This window comes from Gouania willdenowi, chromosome 20 (genome assembly GCF_900634775.1).
Source record: "Gouania willdenowi chromosome 20, fGouWil2.1, whole genome shotgun sequence".
NCBI classification, from domain to species: domain Eukaryota; kingdom Metazoa; phylum Chordata; class Actinopteri; order Blenniiformes; family Gobiesocidae; genus Gouania; species Gouania willdenowi.
In genome coordinates, this window is record NC_041063.1 from 8,550,185 (window position 1) to 8,560,528 (window position 10,344).

A 10,344-nucleotide genomic window follows, 5' to 3' on the forward strand; every position below is an offset into this window, starting at 1 on the left:
TACTGGGCTCTCACCATACAGTGTCTCATCCAACGTCGCCATCATTAACCTCAATCTGACCAACACACACACACTACCACACACACACATTCTCACCATAGCTGACAGCCACTAAGCAAACACACACACAGTCCTCTCATTCCACAGGTTCACCTTTAGGGAGACCTAATCTACATCTGTAATCACACACACCATTACACACCAGCGTTCTCACCAGGAATGTTTCACAGCATATAGACATTGAGAAGTGCGCGAGTGTTGTAACCTTCTGATGGCCACATTTTAAAGTAAAGCTGATTTTTTTTTTTTTTTAATCTTTGTTCCAGCCTTAGTTTAAATCCTAAAGTTCATAGTGTAATAAGTGAAGGTGATGATAAATGTAGTTATAGAGTTAACCATCCTTGGTATAGATTAAATACTCAGACTGTAGAGAGTAGAGACAACACATAACATTTGATTCTAAAACTGATTCAAAGACAAGCTTTTTAAATTTAAATGAGGTTTTATGTGGGAGCTGCAATTCATATATGTAATATTTGTCTATTGTTTTATATAATTGATTTTTTTTGTTTAGATTATGAAGCTAACTATTTCTATTGGAGGTAAAAAGAAGACCTGATTCGGCCTGAGCCAAACGACCCTAACCCGTCCGATCAGAATGAAACCAATATCTTTTTATGAAATGATCTTTTTTTTATGCACTTGTTAATGTTATACAATACATTATGGCCTTACTTAGCTTCCTTAATCAGGCAAGAGTGCACAGAGCAGAAACATGCACAGAAACTGAAATCATGGGTGTAAAAACAGCACAGTGGGTAATAAACAATAATAAACTGCTCGATCTGAGCGCGTCAGCAGCCAGACGAGAGCACAAGTCATTTTGGTTTATTGTGTTTGGCAAATGAAAATTGCCAAATTCATTGTTCTCGTAGGAATTATTATTTTTATTCCGCAACTTGCTTTGTCCTGGAACTCCTCCTAGGCTATTAATGCAGCACTAATAACACGTATGTCATCTCATAGAGGCAATGTCAAGGATGTGCAGTCAACCTTTTTTGGAGCCAAAATGTCAAGGTGAAGATCAAGGTCACGTCAAGTGTCAAAAATCCAAATTTTCCATATCTCTATGAATATTTATTGTACAAGTTCAATTCCTACATTTATGAAAAGCTAATTTCAAGTGGAGTATTTTATTCTAATTGGACCGAAGCTGTACCACCTACCAGTAAAAAGATTGGCGGGGTCAAAGTTCATGATATATATATATATATATATATATATATATATATATATATATATATATATATATATATATATACATAGACTTTTTTTCCTTCAACTTGGCCACTGGTACCATTGAACAACATTTCCTTTCAATGACTTTGACCTTTGCTCGAGGTCATATTTATGATAAAGTGAACAAAGTGAAACCTAACAATCTCAGGACAATGAAGGTCAGCCAAAACACAAACAAAAAAATACTTTTTTCCCTAAAACTTGGCCACAAATTGAGATACAGTGCTCAGACTGGTGCCATTGAACAACATTTCCTTTCAATGTGTGACCTTCATCTCAGGTCAAGGTCAGTCTTCTGTTTTTCCTCCATTATGATTAGTAAAAAGAACAAAGTTATCAACAAATCCAGATATAGGTTGTCATTTTTTCCAATTTTTTAAATTATTTATTTTGTTAAATAATGTGAGCGTATCTCAATTATTACATGGCTGCTCCATTTGTATAATTTAAAAAGGTGGACATCCCCTAGCTCTTACTTCTATCTCTACCTCTAGCTTCCTGTTTCCTCACATGGTTGATGCTAATTGTGAAAGTGTAATTTCTTGTGCTTAACAACAGTTAACCTGATCACTGATTTATTATTTTCTGGATTTAAATGTATGCTTGTCTAAAATCCTTCCCTGTGTCTGGTCCAACATTAACCTTTTATTTATCTATTTCTGATGTTTTGGACACTACATTTTTAACTTCACCTTTTCATGGAGCCACAGTTTATTATCCATGGATGATAAAAGTTGTCCAATAATGTTAGAAATGAAATAGAAAAGTGTTGCGCTCACACAGTCTGTGTCCTCTGTCTGTGTTTCTTTGGCCTATTGTTGCAGCGTGGAGCCGTTACACATCACACTGGAATGCGCACACACACACGCACACACAGGTCCAGCTCTGATCCAGTATCACACGTGGTCTACACACACCATCAGTCTCATTCTCAGGATCAGGACGTGCACTGATGTCTGACTATGAGCAGAGTTCTTCTGTGTCTTTAATAACTGACTGATATCTTGCTCTTATATTAACTATGATTCCTAACAATCCTCTGAATACTACAGACTCACATTCTGCCATTCACACGGGGATCCTCCATCTTTAACACAACACTGAATCAATAAATTAATCATGTTATCAATCATGTTATCTGATTCATTTTAATCTCCCAGTTTAACCATTCATCATGCTGTTCCATGCTTGTATCATGGCCTGAGTTTTGTTTGGGTCAGTATTAGATCATTGGTTAAGTATTATCTGTATTTAGATGAGATAAATGAATGAAAAGTCAGCAGTGACAATGAATGCACGATGTCAAATCTGATTACTTCATACACAAAACAATAGTTATGTAATAAAATAATGGATGTCTTTGGTACTATAAAACATGTAGAAGAATTAAATGTTAAAGTAACTGAATTATTGAAATGAAGCTCACACACTTTAATCTCTATCTCTCGCTGAGATTATAGTTGAAGCTGGTTTATTATATAACCGTATGTTTACCTGCTGCAATAAACATGGATTTATTAAAAAAAATCACTTTTAAACTAATGAATTAATGAATTTCTCTCTTTTTATTTTAAATCATGCCCCAAAATGACACAGAAATGCCCTATTTTGGTAAAATATGACATATTAACCCTTTTTTACACTGGAAAACAGGTGATTCAATGTCTAAAAACTGTGACAAACTGAAAAAAAATCTTCAAATCCGCTCTGGTACAGAGACAGGCTTATCTGATGGTGTATTAGCTGAACTGGTGATCAGTTTACCTGGTGACACGTCAATGTTTAGGGATCATATCACACATTTTAATCGTATTTGACCTGTTAAACAGGAGGCTAAGGGTTAGCAGCAGTGTGGCTAATGGTGCAAGAATCTCACAGGATTTCAGTTTAACATTCTGCTCACGTAATTAATCTGAGGCATAAACTGTAAAATATCAAATTAATAAGAGCAGTTGACTCTTAACCCTATTTAGTTCAAGTTTAATAGCAGCAGTGAAGTATCTAAACATGGAAAGATGATGAAATGGAAAAGTGTAATGTGACAGAGAGATGGAAAAACCTTAAAATCAAACACCCCGATATACACACACTGACTAAAATGTAAACAGAGTAAAAGCAATTGTTACATTAACATAAAAAATTAAATATGTGTATAATATATGCATGGAAATCTAAGTATACAAGTACAGTCTACAATGTAGAATCAATGTACTGTACATTGTAGACCACGTGTCAAACTCAAGGCCCAGGGGTCAAACATGGCCCGTTAAAGCTCCTAATTCTGCCCGTAGAAGAAAGTAAAAATGAAAGAGAAAACATGAGTCATTGTGTAAATCACCAACTAACTCAGATGCAGATAATCTCAGCTCCTCCAAATACACAAAGTCAATGAAACTGCACATTTTTTGCCAGGGCTTAGATTCCCCACATCTATAACACATGATGGAAGTCATTTTAATCTCAAATTGTTCTAAGTACTCTTAATTTTCCAAAACTCTATAATTGTCCTCAAATTATTCCCCAAATAAAATAAAAATTGGTCACAAGAACACGTTTTAGTCCAGGGGCCAAATACAGACCAGTTTAATCTCAAATGTTCTACAGATTATCGATGGTAAAACATTTATTTTATTATTCTTGTGCCAGAGTTTGCACTTCCACTTATCCTAGTATTTAAAGTATTTAGGGCACAAACAGTACCTCCTTGATCTTGTGACCAATTTTTTATTTTATTTGGGGAAATAATTTGGAAAAAATATGAGTCATTTTTTCTTTGTCCTACTGGACGAATTGGGAGCGTTTAAGCACCAGATTTGGCCCCCTGGCCTTGAGTTTTACAGATGTGCTTTAATTCATTTTCACTGACTTCAGTGTTTATGTGTTTACTCATCCTGCATAGTGCATACAGTTATGAACGACTACGGTCATAACACTATCTCAAGCTGCTGTTAAGAACCACACAATGGGATGTCCTTATGAACCCTCCAACACTGAAGCCTCTCATTGGCTGAGCTGCAAATAAGCTGATATCATTTCATGATTTATTCATTCTCCACCCCTCCACATACACCAGAGTTGTCAAAGTCATTTTAGTTCAGTGGCCAAATACGGACCAGTTTGATCTCAACTGGGCCACAGATTTTAGGCGCTTTTTTGAGTGTCCAAGAAAGTGCTATACAAGTTTGATGTATTATTATTATTATTATTATTATGCTGGAAAACAAATAATTTCAACATTATTGTTCCCCAGTTTACACTTCTGCATATACATAAAATATAAAATATGTAAGAAACTGACAATATCCAATCAATAAGTAACAGATATAAGTCCTAACAGGATCGACACTTTAAATTTCCTACATTTTGTGACCAATTTCTATTTCATTAAAGGAAATTTGCCATAATATGAGAAAAACTTAAGGATTTTGTAAGAATTTAGTGTTTTTTCAACTGTTTAACATTAAAAATAAATGAAAAACTGTGAAAACTCCTGCAAATATTGTTTAATTTACACAGTGATTCATGTTTACGCTCTCGTTTTTTCTTTCTCCTGCCTTCATAAATTGGATGCTCCAAAGGGCTGGATTTGGCCCCCGGGCCATGAGTTTGACACATGTGACATACACCATCACAATTCTACAACTTTGTGTGGATGTTCTCCTGCTCCAAAGCCTGCTTTTACCTACATTATTGCATTTTGTTAGGCATTGAATAGTTGAAAATAAAAGAACACAACTGTAATTTGTCCTGTATTGTCACACTTTGATTACAATTACTTTTTATTGGGTATAATATATCAGGTTAAAATCACGAGGCGTTTGTGATGGTGTTACTAATTTTAGCGATAGAGTTCTAGCCACATTGATTTTTACATAAATAAAGAGTTAAACATTAGCATTAGCTGCAGAGATGTTTGCAGAATGATCACTGCAGACCTTTGCTCAGCCTCACTGGTTTTTAGTCTAAATTTAGTTATTCAGGACTATTTCAGTTATAGTCTGGTTTTAGTCAATTAAATCAGGAGTTCCCAACCTTGGGGTCAAAACCTCTTTTGGGGTCACGAAACACTGGGAGTGGGTCGCCAGATGCCTTCAAGAAACCAAGACTATTTTCTGAACAATTTGAACCCATTTTTGCTTATTTTTACCCTTTTTCTGCAACTAAACCAAACGTATATTTAAACCTATTTTCATCACATTTTATTTCAATATTTTTGTTCCCTTTAATGCATTTTTGCTACATTACTCCCATTTCTGACACTTCTACATCACATTTCAATGCCTTTTCTACTTTCAAGACATTTTCAGCACTTATTAACCCTTTCCACCATTTTTCCACCTAATGTCGCATATATTGACCCATTATTGTCACTTTTAACATCTTTTCACCATATCTAATGTTTATTTTTGCCAATTTAACCACATTGACCATTTGATATGCCCATTATTTGCCAGTTTAAACTAATTGTTCCAATAATGACATTTTTAACTCTTTTTTTTTGCCCACTCTAATGTGCAACTTTTAACCAATTTCTGTGGTTTTTAAAATCCAATTTCACCACCTTCTCTACCATTTTTGGTCACTTTTAACCCATTTTATTAGTGATTAAAACAAGGATTTCCATCTTTAAGATGACCATAATAATAATAATCAACTTCCTGGATAACAGTGGATAATATTCAGATGAATGAATAAATGTGGTTATCACAGATTCATAGAACAATAGACCATCATTTTGCTGACTTTATGGATGGGCCCAAAAATATCTCCCCTGTCTCCACATGACTGTTCTTCAATGTTCATGCCTGTGTTCAACCACCTTCAGCTACAGTGGGGGTCCCCGCTCTCTGGAACCTTTATTTGGGGGGTCGTGGGCTGAAGAGGTTGAGAACCACTGGCCTAGGACATGGACCAATGGGATGAACTGGTATTTGAGGGTGACAAGTTAAAGGACTTCATCATCACTTGATCAATAATCCTTTTTTTAAATTATTATTATCATAACTTCTAAATACACTTTGTTTTTACCTTTTTAATCTTATTCTGGAATTATTCTGGAGTATAAAAACGTACCATTTGCACGGTTGTTTATCTTTTTAATTTAACAATTTAATGTTAAACCATTTAGTCTAATTTAATACAGACAGTAATAATAGACTTGGTTTAGTCTATTGTTATTCTAGGATTTATGAGTCAGTCTATTTCCTGATAGTTATAGATAATTATGGCTGTAATTACTACGTGACTCAAACATGTCACCTTTGAAAGCAGTTCAGGGCGTGACGGAGCGGATTTGTCTCCAACATTAAACCACGGATACAAAGGTTGGGATTAACCGAGCTGTAGTGTGTTAAAGTAACGGGACCGTGCACTGACGACCGACGGACGGACCGCTTGCATAACTTCACTCCGTGTACGTCTCTGCCTCCATTGCTGTCCGCACATGTGACCCACCCACTACGGACCTGCGTGTAAAACAAGCCATGAACTCATCATCCAGCTCTCAGCTCACCCGCGTCCCGCAGCTGTGAATTCCGAGCAGCACCTGAAGGCAGCATTAACCTGGCTCGCTCTTCCTAAAATCACCGTCGTCTCACTGCTACAGACCCTGTCCGTGTCCCGGGAGCAGATGCACCCCCTTGGAGAGCTGTCCACACCCCCCACGGGCACTAACTACCGACCACAGTCCGTTATTTACCGACACTCACCGTCAGTTGGCTGCTTTGGGACACTTTGTCGAGAGTCTCCGAGCGTCGCTGTCACTCTTAGATCCGCCCACCCAAGAGTGCAGCTGAACACGGCCTATTGAACTATGTCCTCCAATCACAGTTAGCCGTCACTGACGTACTCCAAAATCAGCCACTGGGAGCGTTACTAATGTTTGACGAGCAGGATATTTGTCCAATCACAGGCTGGGAGTCAGGAAACTCCTGTGACTGACAGGACTAAGGTCCAATGGAGAGCTTGGACTCCTTTTACGGGACGGTGGCGGTCCAATAGTTTGGAGGACGGACAGACACACACAGAACGGCCATAGACGCCCGGTGTTGTGAAGTGAGTGGAGACTGTTTTACCTGGAGACCCACTTCCTCTGTGACAGCTGGAGAAACTAGTATCAAAGGTCACCGTCCAGTCAACAGCAATAAAATGACCTACTTTAAATACATAATTAAAATTACAAAAAGTGGTGGACAAGATAATAAAAAATTAAAAAAAAGTTGGTGCAGTTGTTCAAAGGGAGTAGCTTTATAAAGTGAAACAGATTCCTTTAGGTTTTGATTTAAAAAGTGAAAGTGGATCAGCATGATGGAGGTCACGAGGGAGCAGATATATTTCACTTTTCTCAACAGTTCGTGCCACAGTGTAAACTCCCTGATTATTCCTGTGTTATGATTGGTTCTCTGAGTTCAATGTTATTTTATGTTGGTTATTAAACTCCTTCTTTGAGCAATAAATAAAGTTCATGTTTAAAACACATTCAGTCTTTAATTATTTTTTTTTAAATATAAACAACGAATGCCTCATCTTTATCTCTGACAGTATCTAAGTTAGAAACCATGAAAATAGGATACGTTGGTTGACACCACACGTTTGTTTCCAGCTAAAGCCTTAGTACTCTGTGTATTTCTCTACGTTTACTGATGAGTCGTCAGTGTGAGCACTCAAAGATCAGATGACATTTTTTTTTTTGCTTTCAAAGAGTTTTATTGATAGATATGTTTTGAAGTTCTATCTTTAATATTGCTAACACACAATCAGAAGGTGGAGTCTGTGCTTCTCTATTTATCTGATATGATTATGAACGTATGAGGAGGTTCGAGGAGCAGGGTCAGACCATGTTTAAGGGAATGTGAAGAAGATGCTGTGGCCCTTAGCAGATCTGGCCCCTGACTCTGAATAAAACAGCACTCACATGGGTAACGGGCAGATTTTATTCAGACTCTGTCTTCATGGTTGATTCTCATTACATTTGGAAGGATTCGTGATCAGAGCGAATAAAGAACAGATGCATTCATTAGAAACAGGCGTCCACACATGCATCGTTCCATCCCAGTGGTTTCAAACCATCGAGTCAAATATACAGGATCATATAGTGGACCATCTCAGAGAGCTGGAGCCTCTCTTCCATCAGCTGGAAGTATAAATATAGTAAATATAAATACCATTTGGAAGAATTCAGTGTTTCACTGCACACAGTCTGAAGCATACAGTAAAGAGAGAAGCTGCAAACATGGTTTTTAGTGCAGCATGCAAGTACAAATGTTCACCATATTATCATCATCATTCATTTTTAACACACACAGCTTTTCTCTCTCAGCCTTTAAATAAGAAATCAGAGCAGACGTTAAATATTTGTCCTCTTTAGTATGTCTGCATCTCAAAGCATGCCAAAGAAAACATTTCAGCTTCTGCATAGTGCTGCTGGCTATACGCGTGCCAAAAAACGTCTCTGCAAATAGAATAATTCAGATATGCAAGAATAAATAGTAGCCCCGCCCCCTCAGTGCTGACGATATCTACAAACACAGAACCCTGATTCTGTTGGGTCACAAATTACAACATAGCTGAAGAAAGAACAGCATCATGGAAGAACTGAAACTATGTCTGTGTGTGTGTGTGTGTGTGTGCGCGTCACACACACTTTTCACCCACAGATCACACTATAATCTGCTTCAGAGTAACTCTTTACCTCCCTAACCTGTTACAACAGGCCTAATTAAAGACTAAATATCTACTAATACTAAATATATTTTGTCTAGTGTCACAAACGAGGTTGACATTCTTTTCCTTTCTCGAGGTCAGAGTTGTGAATGTGTCAGAGTGAGGATCAGCTGCAGCTTTAATGAACCGTCATCAATGCACCATTCATCTCCAGATGTGAGCCCCACTTACAACAGGCAGATGTGCAACAAACAAACAGAAACAATAAAGACTTCACCTAAAACCTAAAATAAATATGCATGTTTTAGTGCAGGGACAACAGTTCTAAATAAATCATGATTTTTCTAATTATATGTTAAGATTTTCTGTTACTTTACATTTTATTGTGTGTTCTCTGTGCTTGTTTCATGTATTTGTGTCTATTAATCCAAATTATTCAGTGTAAAAGAACAAAATGTTGAGAATAAAGGCAACGTTTGCAAAACCAATGGAACATTTTCCCAGCTGAGTTCAGGTCAAAATTTTTTGCAAATATAATCATATTATCAAAAGACATTTTTTTATTTTTTATTATAAAAGTTAGACTCTCAAAGCTGCGAGTCTGTATATGACTTATACCAGTGGTTCTCAACCTGTTCAGCCCCAAAATAACGGTCCCAGAAAGTGGGGACCCCCACTGTAGCTGCAGGTAGTTGAACACAGACATGAACATTAAAGAACAGTCATGTGGAGACAGGGTCATCTATAAGGGGGAATAAAGGGGAGAGATTTTTGGGGTCCATCCATGAAGTCAGCAATATGATGATCCATTGTTTTATGAATCTGTGATAACCACAATTATTTATTCATCTGAATAATATCCACTGTTATCCAGGAAGTTTATTATTATTATAATCATCTTAAAGATGGAAATCATTGTTTTAATCAGAAATAAAATGGGTTCAAAGTGACCAAAAATGGTGGAAAAGGTGATGAAATGGGATTTTAAAAACCACAGAAATTGGTTAAAAGTTGCAAATTAGAGTGGACAAAAACAGACCGAAAAAAATGGTAAAAAGGGTTCAAAGTGTCAATATTGGAACATTTAGTTTAAACATGCAAATAATGGGCATAGCAAATGGTCAATGTGGTTAAATTGGCAAAAATAATCATGAAATATGGTGAAAAAAAATTAAAAGTGACAATAATGGGTCAATATGTGACATTAGGTGGAAAAGTGGTGGAAAGTGTTTATAAGTGCTGAAAATGTCTTGAATGTATGAACAATGTAGAGGAAAGTCATTGAAATGTGATGTAGAAGTGTCAGAAATGGGTGTAATGTAGCAAAAATACATTAATAGGAGCAAAAATATGGAAATAATTAGTGATATAAGTGAAAATATG

General features: G+C 36.6%; 1 protein-coding gene across 5 annotated transcripts in view; it reads right to left on the minus strand.

The window, feature by feature from the left end:
- LOC114454068 (microtubule-associated protein 4-like) overlaps nucleotides 1-7,148 on the minus strand; it is a 47,551-nt gene extending 40,403 nt beyond the window's left edge. For all 5 annotated transcript variants that reach the window (XM_028434182.1, XM_028434181.1, XM_028434180.1 and 2 more), the window contains exon 1: nucleotides 7,008-7,148. The gene's annotated coding sequence lies outside the window, so the exon portion shown is untranslated. The remainder of the gene's footprint in view (nucleotides 1-7,007) is intronic.
- Between the last annotated feature and the right edge of the window lie 3,196 nt (nucleotides 7,149-10,344).